General features: G+C 54.0%; 1 protein-coding gene and 1 pseudogene across 4 annotated transcripts in view; both read right to left on the reverse strand.

Moving 5' to 3' along the window:
- Positions 1 to 10,900, reverse strand: part of MGRN1 (mahogunin ring finger 1) — a 48,177-nt gene that overhangs the window by 36,665 nt on the left and 612 nt on the right. The window lies entirely within an intron of this gene.
- LOC102468090 (non-histone chromosomal protein HMG-14 pseudogene) lies at positions 8,006 to 8,584 on the reverse strand (annotated as a pseudogene).

Genomic DNA, 10,900 nt, shown 5'->3' on the forward strand with positions numbered 1-10,900 from the left:
GCCCCCCCCCCCCCCCGCCCCCCATTCAGCCCTGCAGCACAGACACGGGTTGTGGGCAGGCCAGCACATCTGCCTCAGAGAGGACCAGACAGCCCAGAGCCGGGCCTTGTTCAGGATGTCGCCACTGTCCGCCCCACGGCAGCCTGTTTGCCCGCTGGGTGTTTCCACGGAACTCCACAGCTGGGAGGCCTTGGGCCCCGTGTCACAGGGCTCCTGAGCCATGCCCCTGCTGACCCCAGAAAGGAGGGGTCAGCTTCCTGCCCTAGCCTCTTGGTCTTGACCATCTGAGGAAGGAAAAGGGGGACTGGGTCCCTCCTAGGAAGGAGTGAAACGCACTCCTGGGCGGGGTTCCTGTTCACCTCTCCAAGAAGGCCCAGGAATCCCATGATACAGAACCACCCCCACACACGCACACATGCACACGCGCGCACACACACGTCTGGGAAGCAGGAGCCCCAGCACCTTCCCCGACTGAACTGCAAACAGTCCATCCCAGAAACCACCCCACTGCCCACCGACCGACGAGGGGACAAAAGCGGCCCAGCCACACCACGGCCAAGACAGGCTTCGCCCTAATGACATGCTGCCCGCACTGTCACGGTGTGGGCCCTGAACAGCGTGGGGGACGGCGGACACAGGACAGACACCGTGGGCGGCCTCTGGGGAACGTCCAGGACAGGCACGCCAACAGAAACCGAGCCCTGTGGCTGCCAGGGGCTGGGCTGGGGCGGGCGGGCGGCCCAGCCACACCACGGCCAAGACAGGCTTCGCCCTAATGACATGCTGCCCGCACTGTCACGGTGTGGGCCCTGAACAGCGTGGGGGACGGCGGACACAGGACAGACACCGTGGGCGGCCTCTGGGGAACGTCCAGGACAGGCACGCCAACAGAAACCGAGCCCTGTGGCTGCCAGGGGCTGGGCTGGGGCGGGCGGGCAACGGGGGTCCTGGGACTAGATGGTGCCTACGGCTACAGCTCCGAGCCTGCCCCGACCCGAGCACCCGCTCTGGGCTCCGTCTCAACAAAGCTGGCAACAGAAAGAGTCACTGCCGGGGCCGGAAGGGGGCGCGGTGGTTAAGGGCGCTGGACTCCCACATGGCCGACCACGGCTCGAGCCCCGGACCTGGCAGCTTGCTTTCTCACTTCCTCCCCTTCCCTCTCCCCCCTTGCTTGCTGTTTCTCTCTGGTCAAATTCAAATAAATAAATAAATAAAGTTAAATAAAGTGATGCTTAAAAAATAAAATAAAAAGAATCACTGCCCCTCCTCCTCCTGGGAAGTAAACGAGCCAGAGTCATAGCTTGGGTGTGGGCCCTGGAATGTGGGCCGCAGGCAGAGCACAGGTCCCCAGGGTGGGAGGGCGCTGTGGCACTTGGCAGAGCCAGTGAGGCAGAGGGGAGCGGGAGGCGGGGCTGGAAAGGCGGTGGGCAGAGCCGGTGTTTCCAGGCAGGGGAAGTGCCAGGCCGAAGAAGCCGAGAGCTCGCTCAAGCTGGGCGCTGTCACCCGAGGAACCAGGCGGAGCCCAAGGGACTCAGAGACAGACACGCAGGGCTCAGGGCCCTCTCCCAGCCTGGGGGCAGGGGTGGCTGCACCTCGGGCGACAGGCGACTGCGCTTCTCCCCAAGGAGACCCAGCCCTGGCCCCTCCCCACGTGATATCCAAGGCCTTGTGCGGAATTTTATCCCCCCCTGACATCAGTTTGCTTTGTTTTGTTTTGTTTTTCTGAGAGGGATTTTTGCTACGGGCTGCGTGCGCTTGCTGGAGAGAGAGGGACAAAGAGACAGAAAGTGTGGAATCGCTTCCCAGGGGCGATGGCCGCGCCAGTCCCTTCTCTCCACTCTCCTCTCGGGATCCTGGGCGGGCACCGGCATGACCGGTGAGTTTTGAGCCGCCAGGTCCGAGACTTGCATCGCAGCCGACGGCATGGGAGTCCGGTGACATACCCGTTACACCATCTCCTGGCCTTTGCTGTCGTTCTAACCTAAAATGTAACATTGCTTACGTCTCGACTGGACATTGGAGACAGAAAAACGCACCTCGCTCACAGCAGCCGAATCCAAACCAGCAGCCGCGAGCAGGAGCCAAGCAGGAGCCGAGCAGGAGCCGAGCGCAGGCTCCCCTGCAGGCACAGCAGGGCTCGGGAGCTGATCTTTACCAGCTGTGAGAGGCCGGGGTCTCAGAGCAGGGACAGCCTGTGTGCAGGCCACCCCCCCCGCCCCCCCCCCCAGCCACAGCCAAATGTGGCTCTCCCTGGGCGCCCTGCCCCACCCAACCCCAACACCCCTGATGTCCTCTCCTCCAGGCTCCAGGTAAGTGACAGGCAAGGCCCACCCTGCAAAGAGCCTGGCACAAGGTGGCCAGTGCAGACGCTCTCGGGCTGCCCCGACACGCACACCTTGGCCCTGCATCAGACAGGGCAGACCCAGGAGGCCTCGGGCCCTGCTACGCGCTGCAGGCCGGGATTGCCCCATCTAGCCAGCACATGCGTCCAGGGAGAGTGTGTTGGCGCCCCCGTGCACACTCTGCAAGACCCACTGCAGAGCACGTTTGCAAGGCCGGGGTGTTGGGAGGCCGAGGCTGTGGTCTGTTTCTAACCCCCACCGTACCAAACAGGGCAACAAGGCGTGGGGTCACAGGACATGGCAAGGCTCCGACAGCACAGAGGAGGTGGGAGTGCTCCACAGCCATGCAGACTCCTTCCCACCGGCTGCTCAGTGACCTGCTTTCAGCGCAACCTCCACCAAAGCGAGGGCGTGGCAGCCGGCGGCGCTCTGCACGGGCACCGTCTCCTCCCGAGGGACACACTGTGGTGCCCTCACGCTGGCTCTGAACCTCGGCTCAGCAACCAGCCAGCTGTGGGGCCTGGGCGCTCGTCTAGGCTCGTTTCCCACTGCTGCAGGAAAACGGGGCAGCCTTACAGGGCTTGTGTGAAGCCCCAACAAGGGCAGCGGGAGTCCCGTGCCGAGACCTCGGGCTCTGCAGCTGCTGTTCCTGCCCTGACTGCTGAGCACAGCCTGAGTCCCACAGCCTGCTGGTACAGGGGTCAGGTCCCCAGGACCCGAAGCCCCATACTTGCCACTCCTCCAATCCCAGAAGCCCCAGACTTATGCATCTCCTGACTCTCCCAGGAAGGATCACAGTGTAGGTGTCCCCAGGAGCAGGGCTCACCAAGGCGGGAACAGAGGCAGGGGGACACTGCAGAAGGCCTGACCACTTTGCACAAAATGCCACATCAAATGGAGACTTCTGAGAAGAGAAAAATACCTCTGGAGATAGGCTGCAGTGATTCGGGCTGGCTCCTCATAGCCACCAAGCCCTTTAACAGGTACGCCATGAAGGTGAATGGTCAGGACCAGGGCTGGGTCAGAGGCCAGGTCTCAGATCTGGTCCTGCAACAAACTGAGTGACCCTGAGCTGTTCCTCACCTTGGTCTTCAGTGCCCTCACCTGTATTTTGGGGCACCTGATATAAACAATGTTCCCGAAGCTACAGGAATACACTGCAGAACTTGGGACATTAGGGACCAGGAGTTGGCATAACGGCTATGTCGCTGGACTCCCATGTAGTAGATCATAGTTCGAGTCTCAGACCCAGTGGCTGGAGCGTGTGCGTGCATGCCCAAGATCCCGTGAGGAGAATGGAGGAGAAGGGATTGCAGTGCGGCCATCCCCCCTGGGGGGTGATTTCTGTTTCTGTCTTTCTGGCAAGTGTATGCGCTCTATAGCAAAATACCTCTCAAGGAAAAAAAAAAAAGAACTTGGGACATTGGTCTACTTAAGTACATAATGTACTTGATATTCTCCTAAGAATCAACTCTTACTTAAAGAAACGTAAAGAAAAAAATTTTATTACCACTAGAGTGGAAAAACCAGCATCACTTGTCTTAAATAAAAAACTCTGGGACCAGATGGTGTAATGGTTTCATCACTGGACTCCCACATAGTTAACCACAGTTCTAGTCCCAGACCCAGGGGCTTAAAACTCACACTGGACACGTGTGAGTGTGTGCCCAAAAACCCAAGAGGAGAATGGAGAAGGGACCGCAGTGTGGCCATCTCGGGCGGGGGGGAGGGTGTTCTCACTTTCTGTCTCCCTGGGGAATGCACATGCCCTATAGCAAAAAACCTCTCTCTCGAAAAAAGAAAAATAATTCAATCAAGAAGATAAAGATAGGGACCAATGGTTAGCGTAATGGCTATGTCGCTGGACTCCCACGTAGTCGACTGCGGTTCGAGTCCCGGACCCGGTGGCTTAAACTCACGCCAGGCACGTGTGCGTGCATGCCCAAGATCCCAAGAGGAGAATGGAGAAGGGATTGCAGCGTGGCCATCCCCTCTGGGGGGTGATTTCTCGCTTTCTGTCTCTATGTCTCTCTCTGTCTGTCTGTCTGGCGAGCACATGTGCCCTATAGCGGAAAAAAAAAAAAGATAAAGATAAAAATTTAATATAAATATACCATGTTCATGGACTCAAAGACTCAGCATTTTAAGATGGCAATTCTCTGCAAACTGATCTACACACTTAAGGTAATACCTACCAAAATCTACCAGGCTCAGGTGAGCAGATGGCATGGAGGTTGAGGTGCTGGATCCCACATGGCCAACTGCATAGTTCAAGTCCTGAACCCAGTGGCTTAGAAATCAAGCCAGGCACATGTGCACCCAGGATCCCAAGAGGAAAATGGAGAAAGCATTGCTGCAAAGCCATCTTCCCCAGGAGAGTGATTTCTCTTTCTCTCTGTCTCTCTGGTAAGCACATGCACTCTATAGCAAAAAAAAAAAAAAGGCTAGCAGGCTGTTTTTATACTAACTATAAAATCTATATAGAAATGCAAAGGATTTAGTATACCCAAAACAATTTTGGAAAAGAACAAACTTGCAGAACATATACTGTTTGATTTCACAGCTTACTGTGGAGCCACAGTGAACAAGACGGTGTGGTGCCGGCAGAGTGACAGAGCAGGGTTTATCGTCTCACCACTGCGGACATTCTGGCCCATAATGCTCTGATGTTGACAGAAGGGACTGTCCTCTGCCCTCTATTCACTAGATCCCAGTTACAAGCACATACCCCTCAAGTGCGACCATCAAAAAAATGTCTCTTTGGGGCCAACAGATGGCGCAGCCATTAAGAGTGCTGGACCCACACATGGCCGACCACAGTTTGAATCCTGGACCTGCGCGCTTGCTTTCTCATTTTCCATCTCTCTCTCTCTCTCTCTCACACTCTGTCCCTCTCTGATCAAATTAAAATAAATTAATTAAATAAATAAAGTTAAATACACTATTTCTTGGGAAAAAAAAAAAGTCTCTCTGGACCAGTAGGTGGTGTTATGGTTAAGGGGCTGAACTCCACGTGGCTGACGGCAATTCAAATCCTAGTCCCAGCAACTTGAAAATCACGCCAGGTGTGTGTGCGCGTACCCAAAACCCTGAGAGAAGAATGGAGAAGGGACTGTGGTGTGGCCATCCCCCCAGGGGGTGAGACCCCATTTCCCCTCTCTGTTTCTCTCTGTCTCTCTGGCAAGCACGTGCACCCTGTGGCAAAAACTTAAAAAGAAAAAAATTGCTCCAGACATGGCCAAATGTGCCCTGGAAGAAATAAATGGCCCTGCCTATGCGCCAGCAGAACAGACACTGATTACTAACACAGAACGGAGACCAGGAAAAAACCCTCAAATTGAGGGACAGCTGACTTTTTAAAAATTAACTGAAGAGAAAAGGAGTTCTCAGAGAAGCACCCTCCACAAGGTCTCGTCACACTACGATCCGCTCCGCTTCCCTGAGTCCGTGGGCTCCGGAGCACATCCGTGCACCAGCGTGCTTTCAGGCTGAGCCGGTAACCTGGGCCCAGTCAGCCAGGACGCTTCTAGCACTGCAGTTCGAACACCACCACTTGCATCGCCAAGGCCGTGCCAACAGCTGATCTTTGACAAAACTGAAGAGGCAATTTGTTTTTCGTTTTGTTTTGTTTAGGCTTTGCCATAGGGTACGTGTACTCACAAAATTGACTGAGAGAAGGAAAGAAAGAAATCACCCCCAGGGAAGAACGGCTGCACTTAATCCCGTCTCCATCTTCTTCTGGGGTTTGGGCATGTACACACACACCTGGTGCCATTTTCAAGCCCTCAGGTCCAGGACTCAAACCGTAGTCGGCCATGTGGGAATCCAGCACCTTAACTACCACACCACCTGCTGACTCTGGCAAAGGCAATTTGGTGGGAGGAAGACAGTCCTTACAACAAATTATGCTAAAGTAACTGAATTCCATAGTAAAAAAAAAAAAAAAAAGACCTTAGACCTTAAGTCTTTACTTTAAATCATACATGGGACTGGCAGGTGGCATGGTGGTTAAAGGCGCTGGACTCTCACATGACCAACCGCAGTTCAAGTCCCAGACCTAATGAACTGCTTTCTCGCTTTCCCTCTCTCTGACCAAACTGGAGAATAATACTAACAATAAATAAAGTTAAATAATAAATGTAAAAAATGAACTCAAAATGGATCACAGAGGCCAGTCCTGTGGCCTGGTGGTTACAGGAACCAGATGCCATGATCAACCATGCTGTTTGAACCCTGGCCCTGGCAACTTGAAAAATTCACTGGGGACATGTGTATGCATGCCCCAAATCCCAACACAATGGAGAGATGGAGGGGAATCAACTGTGGCATGGCCATATCCCGTAGACAGTATTCTCACCTCTCTTTCTCTCTCTCTCTCTCCCTCTGTGAGCACACATGCCCTCAGGATCAGCAGGTGTCATGGAGGCAAAGTGCTGGATCCAACATGGACTGCAGCACAGTTCCAGTCTTAGACCCTGGCCTTTAAGATGAGGCCAGTGCATGTGCAAGCATGCCAAAAGAAAGGAAACACATATTCACACAAAAACTTGTACAGGGGCATTATCCATAATAGCCGCAAAGTAAAAACGGCCCACATAGTCATTAACTGGGGGCCAACAGGTAGCGTAGTGTTTAAGGTGCTGAACTCCCACGCGTACGACAGCAATTTGAGTCCCAGACCTGGAGGCCTGAAAAATCACACCAGGCACATGTGTATGCATGCCCAAAATCCCAGGAAAAGAATACAAAAGGCATTGTGGTGTGGCCATCCCCCTTGGGGGGGGGTGATTTCTCACATTCTCTCTCACTGTCTCCGTCTCTGTCTCTCTCCGGCGAGCGCATGTGCCCTATGGTCTCTCACTGTCTCCGTCTCTGTCTCTCTCCGCGAGCGCATGTGCCCTATGGCAAAACTCTTAAAAACATCAATAACTGGTGAAATGATGAACTATACTATTTTTTTCTTTTGTAACTGAGATTTATTGGCTGTGTCAAGCATCAGTACAGACATTCCAATTTGTACCCAGTTCCTAACGTACATACCAAAAGTTTAAAAAGCCAAGTATCGCGATTCTTTGTAAGTTATTCTAGAGACATGCCAGCTTCAAGTTTGTAGGCGTCTTTTAGGATATTGAGAACCACTGTCTTCAGATGTTGAAAGCTGTTACGTAAGTCCACCAGATCACAATGTGGTGTCACACACACTACATGCTCAAACCGCCAATCTTTCACAGCACATTAACAGAGTTATTAGGACAACTGGACCACCACGACCAAAGGTGCCACAGAGTGCACACAGTTCTGACAGGGAGAGCAACAATCAGGGTGGCTTTCTTTAGGAAATAATACTACTAAAAAACATAACAGAAGTCATTTAAAATATTTAAGATGCATGAAATGCATGACTGTGACTCCAAACTGCCATTTCATATGCTTTGTATTTAGGATATAAAAACTACCCACCCGCCCCCACCTATGGAATGTTAAACTGACATGCAAGAGAGTCAAAGCCTCCTATGAGTCAATACCCCACTATTCCCTGGGTGTACTGAAAAACAAACAACCAGTAAATGATTTCACCTCTTAAAAAATACATTTACACTTAAAAGATAGGATGAGATGGGATTCTCTCCTTCTTAAAAGTGTTTCTAGAGCTACTAAAAAAACTTGCATTTACAAAATAGTTGATAAAAATATTCCTCCGGATTGTACAAGAAGGGAGACAGGGACCATTGACAAGACATGGGATATGACATTACTCAGGCTGGTTCTGTCTCGCCTGCTTCCTCAGAGGGTGGACTGTCCTCCTTTTTAGCTTCTCCTCTTTCTGCAGGTAAATCTTTAGTGTCTGGGTTGGCCACTTCAGGCTGTTTCCCCTTCGCTCCCTTTTCCCTTCTGTTTGCACTCTCGTCTGAAGATTCAGCCTTCCCTGCCACCTTTTTAGGCTTCGTCTCCACTTTCGCAGGAGCGGGTTTAGCCGATCTCCTCTTGGGCTCTTCCTTGGCCGCCCCCTGGGCTGAGCTGACCTTCCTCCTGGGCATCTTGGCTGCTGACAGGGTGCATGCTGGGAGCCTGAGAGGCCGCGGCGCGCCCAGAGCCTAAGCGGAGTTGAGCAGATAGACCCTATCGCTCCTCCCGCCGCCAGAGCTACGGGAACTCGATAAGCTATACTATAACCATGCCGCAAAGTGTACAGACACAGGGGCCAGCAGGTGGTTAAGGCCGCTGGACTCCCACATGGGAGACCATGGTTCGAATCCCACGATGACTTGCTTTCTCACTTTCTCTGTCTCTCCATCTCTCTCTCTCTCTCGCTCTGTTCCTCTCTGGTCAAATTTAAATAAGTAAATAAATAAAATAATTCTTAAAAAAATTCAGATACATGCTACAACATGAATAAACTTAAAAAACATTATGCTAAGTGAAACAAGCCAGACACACAATAAACCCACTACACGGTGTGTGATTCCACTCACAGAGACATTCAGAACGGTCAGTTTAAAGCCAGAAAGCGAGTCAGCGCGAGAGAGGGCTGAGAGAGGGCAGGTCGGGACCGGCACAAGCGGGCACGGGAAACTTCGGGCAACTTCTAAAACTGAAGGGGTGATGCTTGCACTCTGCGAGCTCACCAGCAGTCACCAAGTCGCGTTCACCACAGAGGGGCGGTACAGGGCCAGGGGGAGGGCACAGCTCTGGTTAAGGTGGCCGACCGCGTGCTTCAAGTCCTGGACCCAGCGGCTCGAGAAACGGCAGCTGGGCACATGCGGGCATGCCCTAAACCCTGAAAAGAGGAGAGAAATGCAGAAGGGACTGTGGCCTGACCATCCCCGGCAGTGCTTTCTCACTCTCCTTCTGTCTCTGAGAGCTTCTCTCCGCTCCAGGGAGCACGTGCACGTCTTGAAAAGCACTGGCACTCCACGACTCATTCTCCTTGACACGTCCACAGCCACTGTGACTGGGAGACAGCTTTCCCACCAAGTGAGTGGCCTGCGGCGGCCTCTGAACCTCTAAACTCATCTCGAATGCCTCTACCACCCCAGTGCACCCCAGCAAACACGCCGACACACTGCGAAGGCCCTCTCACTCCACCGGGCCTCCCTGAAGGTGGAGGCTCCTGAGGATCGGGGAGGCCAATGGAGCACAGGCCCTGGGACCTCAGGCCCCGTGGAAGGCCAGACCAGGAGCGATGAAGGGAAGGCCCAGCCCAGGTGTCTGCACGGCCCCCGGAAGGATGAGGGCCAGGAAGGGAAAGAACTGCCGGAAAGAGGAGGGGGGCAGGCCCCAGGGACCACAGGGATCACTGCCCCACAGGCTCCATCTGCAACGCCAGTGCCAACAGACTAGCCCTGCTCCATGACGGAGGCTGGACAGGAAGGAGGACGAAGAGTGGTGAGCAATGAATACCTGCCGCAGTGGAGTCGGAAACCGAGCAAGAAACTGTCCCAACGCCCAGGTGACAGGACATCAAGTGTGCGCCAGCCTCAGGGGCAGGAAGTGCCACATTAAACCTTTTGATACTGCCATGCCGCTGCTACCTGCTGTTGGGGCTGAGCCTACCTTCCCTTTTTAAGCAACACAGCAGCTGCCATTGAGCACTGCCCATGTTACAGACGAGGAAGCAACTTGACCAAAGTCACTCAGCCAAAGACAAAAGAGATGAGCCCTCAGAGCTCCAGAGAAAGCCCAGAGCCTCGGGGACCAGCAGTTGGCGTAATGGCTATGTCGCTGGACTCCCACGTGGTCGACCACGGTTTGAGTTCTGGACCCGGTGGCTTAAACTCACGCCAGGTGCATGTGCGTGCATGCCCAAGATCCAGAGAAGAGAATGGAGGAGAAGGGACTGCAGCGTGGCCATCCCTCCTGAGGGGTGATTTCTTGCTTTCTGTCTCTCTGTCTCTCTGGCTGGTGCACACGCCCTATAGCAAAAACCTCTCAAAAAAAGAAAGCCAGCCAGCCAGCCAGCCCGCCAGCCCAGAGACTCACAGAGACCACCCAGGCAGATAGACAGCAGCACGTTCCACCCAACAGGACTCCAGACCCTTCCTGCTGCCCCCAAACTGTGCCAGTTTACCCCCTTTCATCCCAGTAGCTCCCAGACCTTCCTCTTCTGTCCCCTTCCAAAACCAGGACAGAGCAGCTTCTCAGAATGCAGGTCCCTGTCACCATCAGACCCAAGCAAGCCTGGGAAGTTTAACACGCCTCCCTGCTTGTGGGAGCTGGGGTCCTGGATCAGGCTCCAGGTGTCTGGAGAGGCCAGGTGCTGAGACCCAATGTGGATGTCCCCCCCATATTCAAACTCTCATCCTCTCCTCTGTCCTTCCCACTGCTGACCCGAGGCCTGGAGAGTGAGGAGTACTGCTTGGTCTGGGGGGTCAGGGGGCTCCTCCACAGAGTGGAACAAGGTTCCTGGGAGGCCCATGCCTGGTCCTGGTCCCTGCATGCCTGCTCCCGGTTCCAGCAGGTGTCCACTCAGCTGAGGCCTAGGAGTCTCTTCCTGCCTGGTGGCTCAGCCCCCTCGCCTATAGGTCACCCCGGCCACTCTCCCGTGCCCAGCTTGGTGC

This window comes from Tupaia chinensis, unplaced genomic scaffold, assembly GCF_000334495.1.
Source record: "Tupaia chinensis unplaced genomic scaffold, TupChi_1.0 Scaffold000042_2, whole genome shotgun sequence".
In the NCBI taxonomy this organism is placed as follows: domain Eukaryota; kingdom Metazoa; phylum Chordata; class Mammalia; order Scandentia; family Tupaiidae; genus Tupaia; species Tupaia belangeri.